At 45.1% G+C, this 24,481-nt stretch overlaps 1 long non-coding RNA gene across 1 annotated transcript in view; it reads left to right on the top strand.

The window, feature by feature from the left end:
* The first annotated feature begins 636 nt into the window (after positions 1-636).
* Positions 637-24,481, top strand: part of Gm34472 — a 32,001-nt gene continuing 8,156 nt past the window's right edge. Inside the window, exon 1 of the long non-coding RNA XR_383941.4 lies at positions 637-849. This is a non-coding gene — a long non-coding RNA (predicted gene, 34472). The remainder of the gene's footprint in view (positions 850-24,481) is intronic.

Genomic DNA, 24,481 nt, shown 5'->3' with positions numbered 1-24,481 from the left:
TCAGGTTACAGCTTGTTTGTATTGCAAACACTGAAAGAAAAAAAAAATCCCAGAGAGAGATGAAACAGCAAGAAATGAAGGTGGATGTTTTCCACGTTATTCATGTTTCAGGCTCCAAAACCACGTGCCCTCACGTGACCCGCACAAAGGTCCGTCGCTGGTACTGTCCAGATCTGCGCGCCCACTGGCATTGACGAGCCTGCCGAGAGGCCAGAAGGGAACACGGAAGAAGCAGCTCTCCGAGTGCCTGCCCTTCTCTCCACCTTCCTGTCTTTGTGCTTTTTGTCTTTGCTTTCTCTTAAGCACACTCTAAGGGCTGCTGATGAGCCTCACACTGTTCCCAAGCCAGGGGACAGGGCCACCAAAGAGTCCCGCAGGGTCACATAAGAAGACAAACACGGAGAGCCCAGCTTGAGGAACCCGTGTTCAGGCAGGCAGGCCAGCCACCTCCTTGGAGAATTAGCTGAGTCATTTCAAATTATAAGTACTGTTTCGGAGAATCACCCTGTGGTCAGAGAGTGGACACAGGTTTCCTTCGCCGACTAATGTCAAGGTCCACAGGAGAGTGCCGTTGACTGTCTGTTCCCTGGCTAGCTTCTTCCCTGGTCCTGCCTTGATCTTGAATTACCCACCAAGTGCCGCTGGCTGCAGCATCCTGGAGTTTCTGGCTGTTGACTCCATAAAGACCTTGCACTTTGCCCATTGTCCTGCAGAGCTGGGCAGGTCCACAGCCTAGGCCTGAGAGTTTGCTGCTGTTTCTGGCTGATGTAGGCCTGGGTGATTCTCTGCCCCACCCTAACTCTCCCATATTGGTGCTGACAGCTCACAGGGCCCCGACTCAGCAGAGTGGTAAGAGATATAATGGCTCACTTTCCCTCTGGTTTGTTAGCGCACCCTTTTCTTTCTCAGCAGCATTGATTGCTCTGGGGGCCAGGGTAGCTACTCAGGTCCCAGGAGAGTTTGCACTCATGGTGTGAGCAGTTCCAGCCCAGGAAGCCATTCATTTCTAGCAGCCACACCTTCTCTTTGCCCAGAACCAGCCAGGTGCCAGAGGCCAATGCAGCGTAAGTGTGCTCGCAAGACCAGGGCAGGTTGCTTCTTGCTGATGGCCTCGTCCCAGCTGGTGGAGGCTGAGGAATTGATGTTCCCACAGCCCTGAGTCTGTGTTCTTCCCTCTTGCTCCAAAGAAAACCAGCTGCTTTGTTAACTGGACCATGATTTCTTGTTCTGAGCATCCTAGACATATTCTGGGGGTTTCTGCTGTGAGCCAGAGTCACAGGAAACACGATTTGTGTGTTTAATAGGATGTTAGCCTGTGTTTCGGGAAAAAAAAAAAAACTATTTGAAAAGGTAAAGTGGCCCGCTCTCAGCCTTCTGCTTTTCCCAGGAGGGCCTGTGCTTACCTTGGTCCTCAGGAGGGCCCGTGCTCACCTTGGTCCTCAGGAGGGCCCGTGCTCACCTTGGTCCGCAGGAGGGCCCGTGCTCACCTTGGTCCTCAGGAGGGCCCGTGCCCACCTTGGTCCGCAGGAGGGCCCGTGCTCACCTTCAGTTTACAGACACCCCATCTGCTTAGGTCCTTTGGTTTCTGTTGGCTGAGATCCAGAACGGCTGATTTGGTTTATTTTAAGGAGTTTTATTTTAAGAAACTTTTGACATTTGAGAATTTAATTGGAACAATCTGTACCCAGAAAAAAAATTTTTTTAATGCACTCTAGGATTAAAAGATATAGTTCTGAGGATGTAAGATTTTAGAAGAAAAACAAAATAGCAGAAAAGCAGACCTCATTCCTACCTGGTATTTGTGCTTCAAGGGTTTGTTCAAGACATGTCACACAAGGCCTTCGGCTGGGACTTCTGTCCACAATGAGAACAGTGAGAATGGGACTGGGAGTGTGGCCCCTTGGTAGAGTATACCTAGGTGCACAGGCCCTAGGGCTCAGTCCTTAGCTCTAGACAACAAAATGGCTGCTACTAATGCTCTAACCTTCCAGCACATTCCTCATACTCTCTACCACAAGCCAGTCACACAGACATCAAATCAAGGACATGTCTTGATATTCAGCTGGCTTTCTTTGTGTGGCCAGGCCTGTACTCAGATGGTTTACAGCAATTTGCCACATTCTCTTGAGCAATTGCCAATATGTTATGATGCTGAGAGCCTGTAAACAAGCTACATTGGCTCAGTGCTCCTCCACCTAAGAACAAAGTCCCCACCAGAAGTGCAAGAGCCTGGTGGAACTGGAAACTCCCAAGAAGGCCCAGCCTTAAGACTAGCCTGCATCTCTATGGGTGTTCAAATAAGACTTCACAGTATTTTAGTGAGTTGGAGTAGAGCCATGATCTTGAGCATCACTGTGAAGCACAGCCAAAGCTGTGTAGCCTAGCGTCTGGGAGGGGAAGAGAGAGGGAGAAGCCAGTCCCACTGCCAGGAGTGTGGGAAGAAAGAGGCTGGAAACAAGCAGCAAGCCATGCCCCCATCCCCAGCTTCTCTCACACAGCCTACCTTTGCTGCTGCACATCGCCACACCCACGTTGACCAGTGTTCAGGCTCTGCAAGTCTGCCCTAGACCCATTATTCAGTTATTTCCACAGCCACACCACCATTCTCCATTCACCCAGGCACCATCTTGGAACTGTTGTCCACCTCATGTTACTGCTGTAACAGCAGATAATTGAGCATTCTTTTCAACGTGTTTAACCTCTCTGATACTGTTTCATCACCTTTAAATATCTACTGCACACTGGCTTTGTAGAGATCCCTAAATGTTAATAGTTTGAGTTGTATTTGAGAAGTGAATTAGGAGAAAAAAATGGTATTGATTCTTTGTGAGTGCCTACTATGTGTCGGTTTCCACTGGAATCACATTGACGTTCAGACTGAACAGATTCCTCCCTCCTCTCTGCAGCTGTCGCGGCTTTCCCTGATTTACATCTTATTTGAGGCAAACTAGACTCTCTTCTTACTTGAGCAGGTCTTAGTTCTCACTCAACAACTGGCTTTGGACCTTCTTGTCATCCTATCTAGAACATTCCATTCCCAATGCCCCTCTGGACTGGAATCCTACCCCATGTCTGTGAGGTTCTCCAATATAGCCTCTATCCAGCCGAACAAATTCTGATTTACGCTGTTTTCCAGTGCCCATCACTCTCACCATCACTGATTCAAGTTACCCGACATTGACTCAGTCACACAATTTCTAAAGATTTAAGTGCCTTTTGTAGCGAATAGTACACAAAGCCTATAGAAGCACCGTCACCTTCCTAGGTATTTCCAATGTGTGGTACCCTTTCTTCCTTCGAATTTTGTTTGTACTTCCTTGCAAAAAGCGGTCTGCATTCTGCTATGAGCATAAACACTGCAATTGCCCCATCTGCCATGCTTGACTTCCCCAAGGCATGACCTGTGTCTTACCATCTGTGGGTTCACACTGGTGCCTACAGCAACAGTTTTCATATTTGCTATTATTAGATTGATGGTGAAGATTATCACATGGATGGGCATCCAGTTGTGCTAAGGATACAATGACATCACGTATATACAATACTTCCCAGCAATACTTGGACCAGCAAGGGCTCAATTAGTGATGGCTAGTAGTACTGATTGTACATCCATGGTTGGGAATGAAAAGAGCCCAGCTTTAACGTTCTGTGATTCTCCATGATGCTGTATACCTCACCTAACACACATTTTATAATCACCAGGGGAATTTTTATGAATCCCAGGGCTGGGGCTAATACCTTTTTCTGTTTCCCCAAGTAACTCCATTATGTGCCCGGCTACTCTATAATGCTTCCAATCTTCTTCCTGGCAGAGGAGCCAAGAGTCTCAGAAAAGAAACAGCAGCTAAACAGACAGAGCCGCTCCTATAAAAATCTTGCTGATAAGCAGGTGCATGCCAGGCATAGCTTCTAATGCCTGGGAACCCAGCACTCAGGAGGCAGAGGCCAGTAGGTCTCTGTGGGTTTGGAGTCAGCCCGATCTACATAATGAAGTCCACGTCAGACGGAGATACACGTGAGACTCTGTCTCTTATTAAAGCCTGTGTCTCCATCTTCTTTGTTAGGGGCTGGAGATAAGGCTCAGTGATTAAGAGCACTGGCTGCTCTTGCAGGACAAGGGTCCCTTCTCAGCACCCACATATGGCCTCTCAGAGCCATCTGCAGCATCTGTTCCACCACAGCCCTTCAATGAGTGTGGGGAAAACACAGAAGCAAAGAGCTAGGTTATATTTAGAGACTGCTTCTCCAGTTAAGGTACTGAACATGTCACGTGCCCCTCTCTGTTAATTTCCCTTGATGTTCCATTACAAATGAGTCTAGTTATCTGAATATGTCTTGGTATTGGAGGAAATGTGAGCGGGGTGAATGGGCTGGAAGGAGTCTGCTGGACAACACCACAGTCTTCCACAAAGCCACGTTTATTTCACTCTGTTCAGCGTGGATTTTCTTATGGAAACTTTGGGTTGTCTTTGAAATAAACATCTTTATCTATAAACAATATCAAAAATATTATTGTTCTCAAATAGCATATCACTAAAGTATGTGGGCTTTTTAACTCGAAAGTGCAATGAATCTTTAAAGGAAGTACTGGTTGGGACCTTGCATTTAGATCAAGGTTCTTGACTATCATAAATCAGTCAACTATGTGAGATCATCAGAACATCTGTCCCCACATGATTCATGCCCTCTGAAACATGACTCCTCTTTCTAATGCTCTTCCTCCTCTATAATACCATAAATTATAGAAAGCATACATGAGCATGCCCAGCACCTGTATAACATATCTGTTCCTGGCAGTGCCACTAGTTACCAGTACAGTTAGGATTCATATCTATGAATCAAAACATCTGCTACTGGGGACATGGCTGTTGTTTAGTGGTAGAGTGCTTGCCTAGCAAGGATTGTGTCCTCTGTTTGATTCTCAGAGGGATGCAAACCAAGATGAGAACGTCTCATATTCTCATTGTCTTGAAAGATGAGAAAGAAATTAGAATCTCCCTAAGTTCTTTGAAATCCTGGCCCTCCCTAAAACGTCAGTCTGCTGAAGCCTGGTTGTGGGAAGAGGAGGATAAACCAAAGTCTAAAGATTTCAAAGATGGGAAGACAGGGAGAGCACTGTTCTTCCTCATGTTGTGTGAGAGAGAGGGGCTGCAAATAGGTCTGTTTCTTTGAATGTCTGAATCAGCACTCTTTGGAAGACTCATTAGTCTTATCTACTGATGAAAAAAGTACCAAATACCCTAAGAGAGCAAATGTGCTGTCATTTTAGCACTGGAAATCAACACACAGAAAACTTAGAGAAATTCCTCTATCATAAAAGACATCAGGAAGCAAACGTTATCTCATCATCACCATACCATCATCATTGTCGTCGTCATCATCATCATTTTCTATCACAAACACAGTTTTCCCTCCCCTCTCTCCTCCCTTTCCCTCCCTCACATCTCTGCCCCCTCATCCACTACTCTTTAGAAAAGGGCAGACCTCCCCATGGATATCAACCAAACATGGCATATCAAGTAAGTCTAGGTACCTCCCCTCATATTAAGGCTGGACAAGGCAACCCAGTGTGAGCAAAAAGAGCTCAAAGGTTGTCAATAGAGTAAGAACAAGCCCTGCTCCCACTGTTAGGACTCCCACAAGAAGACCAAGCTACACAACTGTAACATATATGCAGAAGGCCTAGGTCAGTCCCAGGCAGGCTCCCTGGTTGTCAGTTCAGTTTCTGTGAGCCCCGTGAGTCCAAGTTAGTTGATTCTGTGGGTTTTCTTGTGGTGTCCTTGACCCCTCTGGCTCCTACAATCCTTCCTCCCCCTCTTCTACAGGATTCTCCAAGCTTCACCTAAGGTTTGGCTGTGTCTCTGCATCTGTTTCCATCAGCTGCTGGGTAAAGCCTCTCTGATGACAGTCATGCTAGGCCCCAGTCTATGAGTATAGCAGAATATCATTATGAAGCATTTAATTGACTTTTATTTTTTAAATTTTTTAATTTTTTGACATTCATGTTTGGTTCTTTCCCAGGTCTCTGGACTATCCAGTCTCTGGTTTCTGGCCCTCCCAGAAGTGTCAGGGGTAGGATCCCTTTTGTGGCATGGGTCTCAAGCTGGTTGGCCACTCCCACAATTTCTGTGCCACCTTTACCCCAGCAAAAGTTGCAGGCAGGACAAATTGTAAGTTGAAAGGCTGGGCTAGTGTCCTAACACCTCCACTGAAGCAAAAATTCTAAATTCAGAAGATCTGGAATCTTGTCATTTCTACAGAAAATAAAAGTAGGATATTGTATTAGTTGTGTTTCTCACTGACAACCTGATGAGAACTAACTTAAGGGAGAAGTGATTCCTTTTGTCTTACAGCAGGAGGGGACACAGTCTTACAGCAGGGGCGGGACACAGCCTTAAGCAGGAGCAAAACAGTCTTACAAAAGGAGAGGACACAGTGTTACAGCAGGAGGGGACACAATCTTACAGCAGGAGGGAACACAGTCTTATAGCAGGAGTGGACACAGTCTTACAGCAGGAGGGGACACAGTGTTACAGCAGGGGTGGGATACAGTCATACAGCAGGGGTGGGACACAATCTTACAGCAGGGGTGGGATACAGTCATACAGCAGGGTCGGGACACAGCCTTAAGCAGGAGCAAAACAGTCTTACAACAGGAGGGGACACAGTCTTACAGCAAGGGTGGGACACAGTGTTACAGCAGGAGGGGACACAATCTTACAGCAGGAGGGGACACAATCTTACAGCAGGAGGGGACACAGTCTTATAGCAGGAGTGGACACAGTCTTACAGCAGGAGGGGACACAGTGTTACAGCAGGAGGGGACACAGTCTTACAGCAGGGGTGGGATACAGTCATACAGCAGGGGTGGGACACAGTCTTACAGCAGGAGTGGGCACAGTCTTACAGCAGGAGGGAACATAGTCTTACAGCAGGTGGGGACTCAGTCTTACAGCAGTAGGGGACACAGTCTTACAGCAGGGAGGCGGGATATAGTCTTAGAGCAGGAGGGGACACAGTTTTACAGCTGGGGGGACACAGTGTTACAGAATAGGGGTCACAGTCTTACACCAGGAGGGAACACAGTGTTAAAGCCTGAGGGGACATAGTCTTACAGAGGTGGGGTTGGGATGCAACATAGTCTTACACCAGAAATTGACACAGTCTGACAATAGGAGGGTCATAGTGCATTGTGTGGAGCAGGAATGGTGTAAGGACAGGAAGATGCGCTGGCTGGTCACACTGTAACCACAGGTGGAAAGAACAGGGATGAATGCTCCTGCCCAGCCATGTTTTTCCTTTGTACTGAGTCTCAGACCCCAGTCCGTGGAAGCATACCATCCACATTTATGTAGTTCTCCCCACCCTGATCAGTCTAATCCAGACAGTCCCTCACCAGCAAGCCTAGAGAGTCATCCTGGATTCTAAATCTTGTCAAACTGGTAGCTAATATAAACCATCGCAAGTGCCCAATGCTCCTGGGTGAAAGAAAAACTGGAGTTATCAATTAACACTAGGTTCAACTTTATATAACAAACAGCATTGGCTTAGGTGAGATGAAGTGCTCTCTCTCTCTCTCTCTCTCTCTCTCTCTCTCTCTCTCTCTCTTGTTAATTATCCTGTAAAAGATTAGTCTAGATTGATAAATGAGTATACATGTCATGTCAGGCAACTAGGCCCAGCATCCTGGACACTTGGTTTCCACTTCATAGTTCAGGATGGCAGTTTATATTTGACCAAGAGGCAAGGAGAGGGGAGGCAGCAGAGACGCTTGGCAGTCTTTTCTCAGAGTTTCTCAGAAGCGAACAGGTTTCATTCCTATTGCTTTAGGCATGATTGAGTGTAATTGAATATATATTTATATATGTGTGAATTCTTGAGAAATACAATATCTATAGCAGGCAGCTGTGAACCCAGGTAAAACTTGGCATTTTTCTTACAAATGAGGAGAGAACAGGTGTCAACAGGTAAGGGATTCAGGGGTCTCTTCCACATGTCAGGTTGGTAGCCAGAGTTGAGAGAATACATAGCTAAGCTAAAGAATTCAGGGGCTGGTATTTATCAAGTTCCTTAATAATTTCATATGTAAAACAGACACCCCATGTGACACATGATGTTATAAAAATAACTAGAAATGAATGAACTGTCTTTTTTTCCCCAACCATAGGAGATGACCTAGGACTTGGCTAAAATGTCTATCGCTATAGTTACAAAATCAAACACACCCATGGTGAAAACAGAATGGTTGGGGGACATCCAAGGAATTCTAATCGATCTTCTTTCCCAGCAGAGAATCTCTGCCTCGGTGAACCTCTATCTTGTGCTAAAGCATCTTTAAAGGGAGGTATTTTGCAGTTTTCTGGACAGACAGCACCAACTGTCAGATAGCTCATCTGCATGGTGATCTAACAACTGCCTCTTCTACACGACGGTCCTTCAACTAATGGAAGAGAGCTTTTATATCACCTCTTACTTACTCTTCAAGTTACACATACCTGCTAGTTGCAATTAGCACCATCTGGATTTCTTTCTCTACCTTAATATCTTTCAGACTTGGTTGACTATGACTCGCCCCCAAAATAAGTCCATCCTATACATGACCAGTATGTATACTCACACATAAACTACAGCAAGGCTTCAGTACAACTCATTAGATACTCATTAGATACTATTGAATTCACATCTTTCTCAACCCAGTTACATCCTGTTCGGCATGGTGGTCTTTCTCTCTTCTTCCTTTTCCTATTCCTGTTCTATCCTGCTTGATATCAACCACACAGATGTGACACTTATTCTTGGTGACAACCCATAGTTTGACTATGCATGCTCCCTAAGCACTGTAGCCTGTAAATGTTCTCAGGGGGAGGCACTGTGATGCCAAGAGCTAAAACCAAGTGAACAAAAGGTTTTCTACTTCCTGAGCCCAGAGCTTGGGGTCTTTACCTTTAAAGTGGTCCTATTTGCACTGCATTTTTGAAGTCTTTCCAGACATTGCAGATGGAGCAACTAAAACCACATTTTCTTCCTGTGAGCAGTGCCCAGGTCAGCTGTCCCTCTCATGGGCTTATGTAATTTAATTTTTCTAAACCAAGATACAGAGCTCTAATTCATCCCACTTGACATTTTTTTCCTTTTTTTTTTTTTTTTTTTTTTTTTTTTTTTGGTTTTCAATTTTTTTTTTTTTTTGGATAGTTATTTTGTTGTCAGTCTTCCCACACTGAGTAAGTAAGTGTGAGACTTAGTGTTTGTTAACTAGAATAACCTGGGAGGAGGGGATCTCAGGAGAGGGACTGCCGCAATGAAATGGATCCATGGGCGTCTATGGGGGTATTTTCTTGATTGATGTGAGAGGGCTCACTCACTGTGAGTGGGGTCATCCCTGGATAAGCGGTCCAGGGTTGTATAAGAAAGCAACTGAGAAGCCGGGTGTGGTGGTGCACGCCTTTAATCCCAGCACTCAGGAGGCAGAGGCAGGAGGATTTCTGAGTTCCAGGCCAGCCTGGTCTACAAAGTGAGTTCCAGGGCAGCCAGGGCTATACAGAGAAACCCTGTCTTGAAACCCCCCCCCCAAAAAAAAGCAACTGAGAGAGCTGCGCGGAGCAAGCCAGTAAGCAGCACCCCTCCATGGCCTCTGCTTCAGTCCAGCCTCAAGGTTCCTGCTTTGAACTCCTGTCCTGGCTTCCTTTGATGATAGATTACAACCTATAAACTGAAATAACCCCTTTCCTCCCCGAGTTGGTTTTAGTCATGGTGTTTTATTGCAACAGAAGAACTGACTAGAACAGAAAGAGTATTTAATAAATACAGTTTCCACGCAATACCTTTTACAGAATGCTCTTAAAAGATGGCTGACTGCGTTGGAGATATAGCTCAGTAGTAAATCTTGCCTACTGTGCACAAGATATGGGCAGTTAGATCATTGGAGGGAAAAAAAGGATGCCTGGAATATTGTCCACAAGTCATGTTTGATTATTTGGTCCCCATCCTACCGGACAATATTGAAGGCAGTGGAAACTTTGGAAGGTGGGGCCCAGGTAGTGGACATAGGTCACTGGGGGTGAGCCTTTGAAGAGTATCCTAGCCTCCTACAACTGGCCTCTGTTTCCAGTCCAGCTTACTCAGCTTCCTGTCAGTTCCATGTGAACACAACCACCTCAGGGTCCCAGCCACAAAAGGAATTTCACTGACCCCCTCGACATCTCTACCGTGATGTACTGAGATTTCACAGACATTGTGAGCCACAAATAAACCTTCCCTGCCCTGGCTGCTTCTGTCTGCTATTCTGTCTCAGGGACACAGGAATTATTCATGCTAAGGTGTTTACCTAGCACAATGGTTCTCAGCCTTCCTAACACTCAGACCCTTAATACAGTTCCCCACATTGTAGTGACACCCCCAACCATAAAATTACTTGTGTTGATACTTCATAACTGCAATTCTGATACTGTTATGAATCATAATGTAAGTATTTTTAGAGATGTAGAGGTTTGCCAAAGGGGTCGCACCCATGGGTTGAGAACCACTGGCCTAACAGCTTTGCCTCTATAATATATAATAAAAAAGGATGGGCCGGGCGTGGTGGCGCACGCCTTTAATCCCAGCACTTGGGAGGCAGAGGCAGGCGGATTTCTGAGTTCGAGGCCAGCCTGGTCTACAAAGTGAGTTCCAGGACAGCCAGGGCTATACAGAGAAACCCTGTCTCAAAAACCAAAAGAAAAAAGAAAAAAAAGGATGCATCAATGGCAGAGTCCTAGATGAGAATATAAGGTCCTCAGAGGCTGACTCTGAGTTTACTATTTTTCACAGTTTGTAGTCAGACTCCATCTATAGGATGTTGGCCCATCACATGGTTAGAGAAAGCCAGCGTCCTCAGTCGAATACTAACTCAATTTATGAAGATCAGAAATTTGTGGACTACACACTAAGGCCTAACTCAGCCCTCCCCAGACCCTGGAACCCAGGAAATAGAAGTCCTTTGCGGCAGTATTATATTCTGGCTGAGAAGGTGAGACAGGCTGACAGGACACGCCCTTGTTCTGTCTACAAGCATTTGTCACTGCTGACACTAAAGAAAACAAATCAAAACACCCATAAAATTTCATCCTATATTATACTGCAGGGAAACAGTGGAAAGGCACAGCACAGCTTGGGAAGTCTCCTCTCGTGGGTCCCTACCCTCAATGGCATCTCAGTTCTGGAGGGCCACCCTTGATCTAATTAGCCACTAAGCCTTAAGTATTGCTAAGTGTCTTGTGTAGTTAGTTGTCTTTTCCTGGGAAAACAGGACACACTCCTCTATTCACTGCCTAGAGGGAGTTCGTGACTGACCAATTAAGTAACAATTACACCAGTGGCCAACTTGGTGAAGCAGTGTTTGTTAGGGTTGCTTACGAGGAGCAAGGGGTGACCCAAGAGCAGCTGAATCACAGAAAGCCCACCCCAATAATGGTCACAAAATACCAGAAAAACTCAAGGAGCTGCAACCCTGGAGCTTTCTGGCAGCTTGCAGACAGCTCCACCCTCAAAAACAAAACAAAACAAAAACAAACAAACAAAACCCACAACTCTTCTCTCTGCCCTTGGCCTGATTAACAGTCTCCTCCCCTACAGTTGTTTACTCATTTTAAACTGCTGGAATGGGGCCTTGAGAATGGTCCAAGTTGCTGTTCTCTAAAACAAGTGACCTTGTGTCAACCTTAGGAGACCTTTGACCCTCTCCCTCCCTCCCTCCTCGGGGGATGGTTCAATTAGAGGAAAGTGCCATGCAACAGTGTTAGGGGACAAAGAGAGGAACAGTGCAGGGATCCTCAAGGTGACAAAGACACAGTGCATGGCAGAGACCAGGTTGTGGTATGCAAAGTGTGGTGTGTTATGTATATGAGTGTGATACATACAGCAGTGTGCAGGTACACATGCCTACATGTAGAGACCACAGCCAGATGTCAGTTATCTTTGTGATCCATAGTATTACCTTGAGATAGGAAAGGTTTCTTAATGCAGTAAACGCCAGTGGTTCTAGTTATAGCACTAGAGCAGTGATTCCAAGCCTTCCTATCACTGTGACTCTCCTCAGGTTGTGGTTACCACCAACCACAAAATTGTTTTTGTTGCTACTTTACAATTGTAATTTTGCTACTGTTAATGAATCCTGACATGAATACCTGGTATGCGGGGTATCTGATATTCTGCTCTTGTGAAAGGATGTTTGGTACCCAAAAGGGGTTGCCATCCACAGACTGAGCAGCAGTGAACTAGAGGCTCATCTGTTCAGATAGACAGAATTTCCCAATTGTTCTTCACACCAAATTCCAGACTCAGAATCACAAGCAGTATTTATTTTTCCTTGATTCTTCTCTTCATTTCCTTTTTTAAGCCAGCAGGTATTTTTTTGTTTTGTTTTTAATCATTCATTGGGACTGCATTCTTCAAGATTTAAAACTTAGGTTTAAAAAGCATGTCTTCAAGATGTTCTCCCCTCTCACCTCTGCCGCACAGCTCTGCTCACTGAGACAACCATGTGGCCATATGCACAGGTGAACAGCATGTATGCACAGGTGCACGCACACCTGTATGCACAGCTGCACTCACGACTGTATGCACAAGTGAACAGCATGTATGCACAGCTGCACACACACCTGTTTTCTTTTCTTTTCTTTTTTCTTTTTCTTAGTCAAATGGCCTCACAATTGCAGGTAGACAATTGTCTCAGGGTTTCATTCCTGTGAAGAGACACCATGACCAAGGCAACTCTTAACAAGACAAACATTTAGCTGGGGCTGGCTTACCGTTTCAGAGGTTCAGTCCTCATGGTGGGAAGCACAGCATCATCCAGGCAGACTTGGTGTTGGAGAAGAAGCTAAGAGTTCTACACCTTGATCTTAAGACAGCTAGGAGAAGACTGTCTTCTGCACTGGGTGGAGCCTGAATATTGGATGGCAAAGCCCACTCTAGCAGTGACATACTTCCTCCAACAAGGTCATGCCTTGTAACAGTGCCACTCCCCATGGGCCAAGCATATTCAAACCACCACAGTAAACAGCATTATATTATCTTTTATAGAATTCTCAGAATTAAAACCCAAAAGGATAAAACACCTTTTTGTGTGTGTGTGTGTGTGTGTGTGTGTGTGTATAAAAGCAAAGAGGCTGATCTTTAAGGAGTAAGAAGAGTAACAGACAATAAGATGGCAAAGACATAAAATAATGTGTGTCTATGTGTGACACACATCTGTGTGTCTGTATATGTATATCTGTGTAGTGTATGCCTGTACCTGTGTGTGTGTGTGTGTGTGTGTGTGTGTGTGTGTGTGTGTCTGTATGTGTTTATTCCAAGCTGCACCATTTATAATTCAACTGCTAAGGAAAAAAACAACCAAGAATTCATAGAGGAAATACATAGGAGAATATTGTCTCCTTTTCTAGCTGTTTACTAAAATCTTTGAATGGCTCAAAAAAAGTAACTGCAATCTTTTGCTGTCACATATAAGAAACACAAAGGAATGCTGGGGAGAGCTATCCTTTGTACTTAAAACATTACACAATCCTGAGGATACAAGAAGCGACAGGAGACTTCAAAAATCCTAACACTACCGACTATCAACAAGGCCACCTAAGTTTCTCTTTTATATTATCAAATTGATGTGGAAACTCAAGAAAGCAGGTTCAAGCTGAAATGAATAGAAGGCACACTTAAGTGAGTAACTGGATGATTCAAGTGTCCTCCATGGCTCAAGATAAAGGTAACTGTAAGGGCATCGGGTCTTACTAAATTGGTGGGTGAAGGACAATTTGCTTTAGTGATTATCTTACATTTGAATATGGACTGTGCTTTGCCAGCAACTAAGAACGCAATTATTATGTTGCTTATAAAACAAGTAGCTTGAGCCCCCAGAAGGGTAATTACAAACAGAAGAACCAGATGAACTAGTCCTGGAGAAGCTGTTTCCATTCCACACTTCCATTTCTTGAGAATAATAGAAGGTAAATTCTTCTTCCATAAATATGTGTCCTTGTCAAAATTCGTCAGGGTCATTGGAAAATAAAATAATTATATTTTGGACCTGACAAGTCTTCAACCAAAAATAGTATTATCCAGCTGGGCATGATGGCACATGCCTTAAATTCCAGCACTCAGGAGGTAAAGACAGAGGTATCTATATGTATTTGAAGGCCTTCCTGTTCTACATAGTGAGTTCCAAGTCAGCAAAGGCTACATAGTGAGACTCTTTCTCAAAAAACCACAACGATGACGATGGTGGTGGTGGTGGTAATGATGGTGATGATGGGGGTGGTGGTGATAATGATTATGATGACAACAATGACATCACCCAGTTTGAGCAACTGTTCATCTCAGTCATTCCAACTGACCCTTGAGTGGCTTTGTGAGTTTTCACATATCAGAGCCACACTGGAAGAAGCCCACTTTGTTACACATAAAATCAAGTGTAAGAGCCTCAGAGAGTGACGCCACAAGAGGAATCCCAGAAACATCGTAGGCAGCAGCTTACATTACCTCACCATTCCCCAACTTATCTCGAAGTACAGTGTCATTACTTCAGTGTTCCCCAGCTTATCTTGTAGAAGGTAAGTTTGTACAGAAGGCAGAGTTCCAGGAGAGTCCCTATAAATCCCCACCATTACTGTGAATCAAATCCTACAGACTCTGCAGAGCAAATGCAGCCTTCTAAGCTTGGGAGCCATGAGAGGAAGCAAATACAAGACTGGAAACTGATTTTCAAATTAGTTGCTTCTCCTGCTGACCTTACTTGTATATAAAAATATTACGTTGGAATAACCGTGGACAGACACGTTTGGATGAGTGAGCTGACCCTCTGCTTACCCCAGCTCCTTTAAGAGTTTGTTTTCCTCCCAAGTTTATTTAATCATAGAGCAAAGCTAAAGACTGGGGGCGTTATCTTGTATGTGGATACATGATTCTTTTCCCCCATGTGGCAAAATACCATCCTAGCTTTGACGCGGAGTTCAAGTTCTAATTGATTATTCTCAGTGACATTTTCCTTAGTAGACCAGAAGACCAAACTAGAAAAAGAGCCTAAACTTGTGTTTGTTTGGCTGGGTTTTAGGTCAAAGAGCACTCTTCTGTGTTCCAGTGGGGGAATGGCTCTCCTGTTTTCTCCCATCTCCCTTCCCTATCCCTCTATCTCCAAGCACTGAAACTTGGGATACCTAGGCACTCGGAGCTCTAAGCAGTTTTCCAGGAAATTCATTTCTGCATCCTCTAAAGGGCTCTTCTGGGCAGTCAGGGGAAGCAGCCCTTTTGGGAGTTGGCCCAGGTTCTAGACTTCCTCTTTGATAAGCGTAAACTCCCTTGGGGGCAGGAACTTAGGATTGTTCACACAGAAGGTCCTGGATCCAGCCAGATCTAGCTCCTTCCAATCAAGCCTGGAAGGGGCGGGGGTAGCAGAATCTGTACCTAATGTGTGTATTCCCCTTCTCTCCCCCCCCCCCCCCCCCCCCGGTGGAGGTGGCCCGGTTTCCTTCTCCCTTCCACAAATGTGGAACACAGGGGTGTCGTGACTTGAAAAGTCTCTTCAAGGGACATGACCCAGATGGGATGAGTCCTCAGAAAGGTGGTCCTTCTGATTCCAATTTATCCTCGTTTACTTTAAGGTGTAGGAGCCCTCATGAGAGGATGTTCTCTTTGGGCTTCATTAGTGAAAGGAGTTGAGCCTTTCCAGAGCTAGCAGGTTTGTCATCTGAGAACTGTGAACTGTGTAACTTCTTGGTGTGTCCTCTGGCACTGAGCCATCTTACCGCTATTGTCAGGGATTTCAGACACACATTCTATGCAATACTCACTCTAGCCTGGCTCCTTTTTTTTTTAACTTTTATTAGTTTGTTTTCGATGTTTTTCTTGCATGTTCTATTTTGTCCTTTTGCCATCTCTACATCTTGTTCAGGAAGATAATGCAATATAACTAATGTCAAATCAACTCTAAAACAAGTATTTAGAGCTGTTCACTTTCCCTTCTTTTCTCTCTTTTTATCAGTTTTCTCTTAACTACATATAGATTCTAAGGTCATCCTTCTGATATGCTAATGTCTTCAGCTACAAATACTTGTTATAATTACATTATAAACTAGAGGGTAGAAATAACAGGGCTGCAGTAAGAACCAAGAGCCTTCACTGAGTTTCGTTTTCAGCTCTGAGTGTTCTTGGTGTCTGACCTTGGGCAGAGCCCTCTCTCTGGATTTCAGCTTCCTGTTTATAAAATGAAGGGGTTGGACAAGGTCACCTCTAAAACCCCTCCAGCTCTGAAATTCATTGACTCTTTGACCCATTGTGGGCGCTTAATAAATAACAAGCACGCTTTCAGAGAGCCACAGGAATGAATTGACTTAGACGCTTCAGTCAACAAAGATTTACTTAGTGTTCACCCAAACGTGGTTGCAGTGTGGGACATGTCAGATGCAAAGGGAGACTCAGGACTTGCTCACCTGGCCCTGCTGCAGTTACAGCCAAGGTTCCAGAAGATCATTAAAAGCTAAAAGCACTAGCAGACAGAAGGAATGACAGGCACAGAGCGGAGAGACCCACTAGAGAGGAAAGGGTCTCACTCCTTTTACCAAAGTAAATCGCAGACGTAAGGGAGAAGGGGACTTGTTTTGTTTATGTGTTTTTTGTTTTTTTATTTGTTTTTGCAAGTTAGTGAATCAATGTTTGAGTTTTCACACTCTAAAATCAAAAATAATCTCTCTCAGAACATGGCTGAAGCTCATCATGATGGTACAAGCCTTTATTCTTAGCACTTGGGAGGCAACAGGCAGAGTTCTGTGAGCTATAGGCTAGCCTGCTCTACAGTGAGTACCAGGCCAACTAGGTCCTTATAGTGAGACCTTGACTTTAAATCACAATCTGGAGAAGGTACTGATGTGTCGTCAGTGATAGTCTTCTTAGCATGTGCAGAGCCTTGGGGTCAGCCTCCAGAGTCCCTGCTCAGATAAGGATATTCTGGACATTTCACCACAAACAAAGGTATCCCTAGGTATCACAAAAGTACTGTTGGGCTTATTATAGTTTCTTTTTAAAACTATTCTTTGGTGTTGGGTGTGTAGCTCAACCATAGAGACTTTGTCCAGTAGAAAAAAGGCCCTGGGTTAGTTTCCAGCACAATGTACACACACACACACACACACACACACACATTATGGTAGAAGGATTGTGTAGCATGTCAGAGACACTGGATTTGATCCTCAGTACCTCATAGATCCAGCGTAGTGGCACACACCTGCAATCCTAGCACTTGGGATGAACAAGTAGAAGGGTTAGAAGTTCAAGGTCATCCGCAGATGCATATTGAGTTTGAGGACAGCCTGCAATACCTGAGACCCTGTCTCAATGAAGAAGGAGGAGGAGGGGGAGGACGAGGAGAAGAAGGAAGAGGAGGAAAGGAAGAAGTTAACTACTATCTTGTCAATTATTATGAATGTTTTCTGATTGATTTCTGTTCTGAATTGCTTGTACTTTTTTGTACAAATAGAATTAATTCCAAACTGCTAATACCATCTTTCAGGATTTGCCAGCTTAGAAGGCATGGAAGCAAGACAAGGATAAACTAGCAACATTGATAAAAAGTGTGTGTGTCCCTCAAATGTCCCAAAGGAGGTACACAAAGAAGCCCTGTTTGCTTCCCAAGAAGACTAAGAAAGAAGAGAGGAACAGAGGCAGGGAGGCAGGGCCTCCGCAGTGTCTGGCTTTGCTGTGCATATGGCTCTCCCATAGCTCTCCTGTCTGAACCTTAGAAGGAAGACTCCAAATCTTACTACTTCAGTGACTCATTGGACCTTGAAATATGAAGCTTTGCTCTTGGGACATGCATCTTTACCATTTCAAAGGCCTACATGTTTGGTTTCCTTGCTGTGCCCACAGACAGAGGCTGACATCCGAAGGTTCCTTACATGCTAGAGGTGACAGTAGGCCTTACTGGGACAAGTCTTTCTCTATTCACAAAATGTTCCTGCATTCCCTTAGCAGCAGCCAAGCATGCCTTGCTGCCTGGCCATTCCAGCACACTCAGGCGTACCATAATTTATGCACATGCTTACAGACCCAAGAGGGCTTCCTGCTTCTTAGTCAGTATGCTGATTGGCTCCTACCTGAGTGGATATGAACTTAAGTCATCAAAAATAATATTGTAGGGCAGGGATGTAGCTCAGTAGGAGGTCTCCTGAGCAGAAGGCACAGTGTTCTGCCCCCACCCCCACCCCAGCATACTGAATAGTAATAAATACCTAAATAGCTTTCAGCAAGATTATTGTGTGGGAGATAGCTAGCACCATTCATTTAGCTCAAGTCTTGGAAAGCTTTTTTTTTTTTTTTTAAAAAAAGGTCAGAATCTTATCTAAGCTTTGAGGTCATGACTCTCCAATTTCTTTTATTGAAAACAATCTAAAATAAGGGGTCCATTTTAAGGAATAGGGTTGTTTGGTTGCTTGGTTGCTTGGTTTTTGTTTGTTGTTGTTGTTTTTCGAGACAGGGTTTCTCTGTGTAGCCCTAGCTGTCCTGGAACTCACTCTATGGACCAGGCTGGCCTCGAACACAGAAATCTGCCTGCTTCTGCCCCTCAAGTGCTAGAATTAAAGGCGTGCACCACTACTACCTGGCATTAAGGAATAGTTTTTAAAGGCATAATTATAACAAGAAAAAATTCTTCATGTATACACATACAAAAATTTAGTGTAATACAACAAGGTTAGATTATTGCAGAAACCACTCAAAGGCTAAGTCTCACCACCTAACTCCTGATGTGGCTGGCTTTGGAAAGTGAAAGCCGTATGAAAATGTTTTTTCTTGAATCCCATCAGAAGTCACTGCGACTCTGTCAATGTCAGCTCCAGAGACAGGTCAAGCACGTAAACAGATTGGAATCCTAAAGTGAATACCTGACTCCCTTTCTTCCATGACTTGCAGCAAGAAACCGTCTTTAAGGCCTTCAGGACCGGGAGCAGAGGGGAATGCGCTTGCCATGGTGATCCCTGAAACCAGGGCACTAAGTGGTAATCCCAGCTACTGTGGAGGCTAAGGCAGGGGGATTATCAGAGCCCAAGTGTTCAAGCCTGAGGAACAGATTCATAAAAAATGGCCACTTGCTGGGCGGTGGTGGCACACGCCTTTAATCCTAGCACTCGGGAGGCAGAAGCAGGCAGATTTCTGAGTTCGAGGCCAGCCTGGTCTACAAAGTGAGTTCCAGGACAGCCAGGGCTATACAGAGAAACCCTGTCTCGAAAACCAAACCAAACCAAACCAAAAATGGCCACTCATTCATGGTTTCTTAGAAGACCTCTCTGTGTTAGTCAGCTCTCGCCATGATAACAAATACTCAAGGGAAAGAAGCTAAGAGAGAAGGTTTATTTATCTCATGTTCTCAGAAGTTTCTGCCTGATGCTCCCTAGACCTACGGGGTAAGAATATCATGACCAGGAGAGTGTGTGTTGGTGGAAGCTGTTCACCTCCTGATGTCAGTAGGGAGGCAGAGAGACAGAAGAAGGCTGTGTTGCTCCTTGTCTGCCCTGCCTAGGCCCTCAGCCTATTGGATAGTGCCAGTCCATACAGGACAGGTTCTGAAAACACTTTCTCAGAACTAGGCTTTAGGAATCATCTAGGCCAGTCAAGTTGCCATCACAGCTTTTCTTTCTAGAACACTCTACAGAGAGGATCGAATCTCCTCTACCGTCGTGCTAGATAGAGTTTTAATGGCATTGTTTGGTATTGGGAATTCTTTTCATTTGAGGACATTTGCTGTGATGTGTTGGGCTTTTGTAATCCTTGTCTCCTTCTGGGATCTCTTGGCACTCGGAAGCTCACCTGTGTGGAGGGAGAGCACATACCTGGGTGGTAGAGGAAGAAGTGTTGAAAACATCTCTGGGCTAGTAATTGTAACCATCTCTCCTTCAGACAATTGCTGGCAACTCTCAATGTCTTTTCTCTTCACTCTCCTCACACACATTGGTGACCCTTATCTGCAATCTCTAATACCTTCTACTCTCTATGAAACAGGCTGGCCAAAACCTCACTGGTTGTTGGTAGATTATGAACCATGAATCCCAAGGGCTGAAGATATAGCTCAGCGTAGAACACTTACCTCTAATACATGGGGCCCTATGCTCAGTCCCAGTATCACAAACAAAACAGGGACCACCTACCCAGTCATCCACAGCATCTTTGAAAGATGAGGCTTCAGAGACCACTGCTGGAGAAGGCGCCTTTCCCTAAATACTTGCTCTAATTGTAGGAAAGACTTCCTCAGAATGTCAACACACAGCAAGGAGGGGTTGGGGGATACTTTGCTGAACTTAGTAATTAACATGTTACTTTGTGTGCCAGATGTAGCAGCGAACACCTTTAACCCCAGCACTGGGGAGGCAGAGGCTGGAGGATCTCTGTGAATTTGAGACCAGCCTGGTCTACAGAGTTCCAGGACAGCCAGGACTACCCAGAGAAACCCTGTTTCAAACAAACAAACAAACCACAATAAATTAAATAAACACTTCTCACCAGGGCTCACTTTGGCCTATTAGCCATAAGCATCTCAAAAAGACAGAGTGTTCTGATGGCTAACCACTTCCCATCCTCTGAAGCAGCAAAAAAATATGGGAGAGTTTTGTTTCCATAACTTCAAGTATTTGGTTTCTCAAGGCCAATGACTAGAAAATAAAGTCAGCAAGCAACAGAAGTCTTGGGTCAGGGTCACATGCAAGAGACCTAGAGATGGGTATAGCATATCTGCATTAATGTTATTATTAATCTTATATTAATTAGTACTTATCTTATAATCACATTACAGTGTTTTTATTTTATTTTTGCTGAAGTCACAGATGAAATGCTTTGTAAATATATTATTAACATTATTTCTATTTATTATTTTAAAAATCTACCAACACAAAATATTTTTTAATTGGGGAACTATGTCATCAGTAGTAGAAAAATGGAGAAAGTCACCCTAAATACACACACACACACACACACACACACACACAGTCCTCACCCTCTGAGTGCGTGCCCTGGAGTCACACTGTTTGATGACTCCCTAGGAACAGGCAGGTACAGAGAGAAGAGTACAAACAGAAGGTTAGAATCCAGCTAAGTTCCCACAGGACTAAGTTACTTTAGGACACCATGTCTCTGTCTATTCCTGGAGTGTCTGTGAGAATCAAAGAAAGAAAATCCTGCTCCTACTGGAATCTGTCACAGCTGACAGAGGTAGGTCTGGTCTCCGACGAGTCCGCAGGTCTGGTCTCGGACTCTGCAGCCCTGATTACCCGAGAACATACACGGCACTACCTTCACACGAGTTCAGGCCTTCATGAAAGAAGGAGAGCACACAAGGAGGAGGGGCACTTGGCACTCAGCGTGGATTGCTTAGAGGTCTTGTCTTTGCATGCTTAGAGTCAGCTTTCCTCAATCTGGCTGTCAATTGCCACCCAGTTCCATTAGAGTCATTTGCTCTCTCTGCCTCTTCTATGAGTCAAAGAGGAAGTGGGCTTGGTGCCACCATCCAGGGACAGACAAGGACCCTTAGCCCTTAAGGGAGACACTGAACAAATTCCAGTTTTCACATAGTGATCTTCAGAAGGAGTTCTCATTCTTGGCTTTTAACTCAGTGCTTCTGGGGGATATGTGTGAGTGAATACAGCTGGAAACTACTATAACTTTGCCTTGCTTCTGCCTGGCCTCTACTGCTAACTTCAATGCGAGGGGACCTGTTTGCAAAGCACTACCATGAGCCCAAGGGTCTTTCTGGACCTTTCTATGGCTTAGATTTTTAAAAACCTACTTTAATAAGTGTTCTCAAACACTTTGACGCCCTTTCTAGCCTACCATCCAAAGGTAGGAGAGAAAAGACAGTAAATAGGACAAGGGAATGTGGACCTGTTTAGAAGTAGCTCTTTGGGGCGATTCCAATCCTCATTGTCAATGGACCAACCACCCAGTTCAGTAGTGTCAGGATATCAAACATGAATCTGCAGTAGCAGGCATGATCCAGCAGAAACAGCCAGGCCTCTGATGAGTTGGCACAAGTCAGCAGGGCAGGATGTGTGTGAAGGGGTTTGGAGTGGCCAGAAACAGTTGGAATGCCACGAGAAGTTCTCTGCCATCTCTCTCTCTCTCTCAATGAAGTGAAGATCAGCAAAGATCAAGAAGTGTTGTAAGGCTGGCTATGCAGTCACCCTGTCACTGTCTGTTGGGTCCTACTTATACTCTCTCCAAATATCATGTGTCCTTTCATGGGTCTGCTTCAGCAAAAGATCACATGAATCTTCCTGACACAACCAGAAATTTCCACATCAGCCTTCTGTCACAGAAAAGGTTTCACTGAATAGCTGTGGTGATACATAGCTATAATCCCGGCATTCCTGAGGCTGGAGCAGGGGGACCCTGTCTCACAAAAACAAGAGCGGTGTGAGTGCTCAGAGGTAGAAGAATACGTGCCCGGCATTCAAGACGTCCTGTAGGTTCAAGCTCCAGAAGTAAAAAAAAAAAGAAAAAGAAAAAAACAGAGCCCAGTTTGGTGGCTCACACCATCTACTCAGGAGGACGAGGCAGGAGGATTGAAAAGCCAAGGCTGTCAGAGCTACACAGTGAGTCAGAAGCTGTATGGAACAATTTAGCTAGGCCCTGTTCTAGAAGAAAGAGTAGAGAAAGGAATGTGGGGGCTAGGATCGAGGCCAGTGGTAGAGCACTTGCCTTGCTTGTGTGAGACCCTAGGTTTGTCTCTCGTGTGCTCCTGCAGGCGAGAATCCTCTGAAGGGAAAGTCTGTGAAGAGGAATGAGGGCAGATAACCTCCCTGACTATTATTACCAACTAGGATTCTCCTACGTGGCTTCAGTTCTGTGTCCTCCCTGCTCTGGGACATCCCTATTCCCATAATCCCATTTCACAGTCCTCTCTGTCCAACGGTCCTCCAACTCCATGGCCCTCCCCCAGTCTTGAGGCCTTGCTCTCCTGTCCTGTCCAGTCTTTACACTGCAGGCCGTTCCCTTTCTGTCCTGTTCCTTCCTTGCTCCCTCCCATTGCTTCCTCCTGTCCCCTTTTCTGACATGGATATTATTTCTGACCTCCTAATTTCCCCCTCTCACCTCTTCCATAAAAGGGATAAGCCTCACCATTGCTGACCAACACGGTCTATTTTTTGCTCACACAGGCTCTCCACTCAACACTGCCAGTGTGCATCAGGTTCCGATAAGACCTTAGCGAGTAGAGAGCCCGCCCTGAAAATAAACACTCACTTCCTCCTGTGAAGGGCCATTTAGTAGTACAAAGAACTCTTCTTCTAAAAAGCAAACTATTTCTACACCAGTAAGCTCAAAGATAGTGGTCTGAGGTCAGCCAATAAATGCTCTGGGCTGTTCAGAGGCTGGTGGTGTAGAAGGCGCTGAGTTGAAGCAACTCTCACAGACTTGGTCCTAGAGAAGCCAGGGGAGTGAAGGCACAGCGTCAAGACACAAACAAACAAATCCTGGGTGGCTTGTGCTCCTCATCCTCTTATTTGCTATGTTTATCTTACATCACTTGTTACTCTCTGATATGCCCCATATTTTATCCTTTGGTTTATTACTAGTGTGTGTATTGCTAAACAAGAGAGATTTCATATTCTCCACCCCTAAAGATCTCAAAGTATGTGTAGTGTCTCCCCTCCAACCCCAGCGCTAGGAGGCTGATGCAAAGGAGCCGGAGGCCAGTCTGGGCTGCACAGAGAATCCCAAGCCAGTCAGAGCTCTATGTCAAGACCTTGCCTCAACAAAGCACAGAGCCATGAGGATGGCTCCATATGTAAAGCACTTGTGGCCATGTCTAATGACTTCAATTTGATACCTCAGACCTGCAAGGCAGGTGGAGAGAGCCGACTCCCAGAAGCTGCCCTCTGCCGTCCACACGTGCTGTCTGCCATCATGTGTACCCACACACGTACACACAATAAATAAAATACAGCACAAAGTTTTTAAAAAACTGGAACAAAATCTTACCACATTGCTTGTTGTCTTGGAGCTGATGTGGGGCCACTGGCTTTTCACCTGAGGGGGCATCCCCAGGGCCTCAGCAGAAAAGGAAGCCTCAGTCTAGACAGAGGTGGGCAGGAAGGTCTTAAGGGTTCAGTGTGGGTGTGGGAGCCGGGCCTCTTCTCTGGCTCTACTGGATGACCTTGAACATGTGACCTTCCTTTTCTGAGCCCTGCTTCTTCAAAATGACCTTTGGGGTTGTCCAAAAGTTGAAGTGAGAAAGCAAGGCACAGATCTACACAGTTCTTTTCCTCAGCCTAGGAGAGCAAAACATTGTGTAGACAGGGTACAAGGACAAACATCAGAACTTATACTTCTGTCCTTCCCAAGTGCTAAGGACAGGGGCTTCCTATAGCGCCACAGCTAAGTGTGTGTGTGCACTTAATTACCAGGTCAGTTTCCCCCCAAGCCGTTTAATTCCTACACAAAGCAATTCTGAATTTAACACAAATTAGATGCCCAT

This window comes from Mus musculus, chromosome 15 (genome assembly GCF_000001635.26).
Source record: "Mus musculus strain C57BL/6J chromosome 15, GRCm38.p6 C57BL/6J".
NCBI lineage: Eukaryota > Metazoa > Chordata > Mammalia > Rodentia > Muridae > Mus > Mus musculus.
The sequence above is the reverse complement of the archived record's forward strand: the minus strand, read 5'-3'. Positions and strand labels throughout refer to the sequence as shown.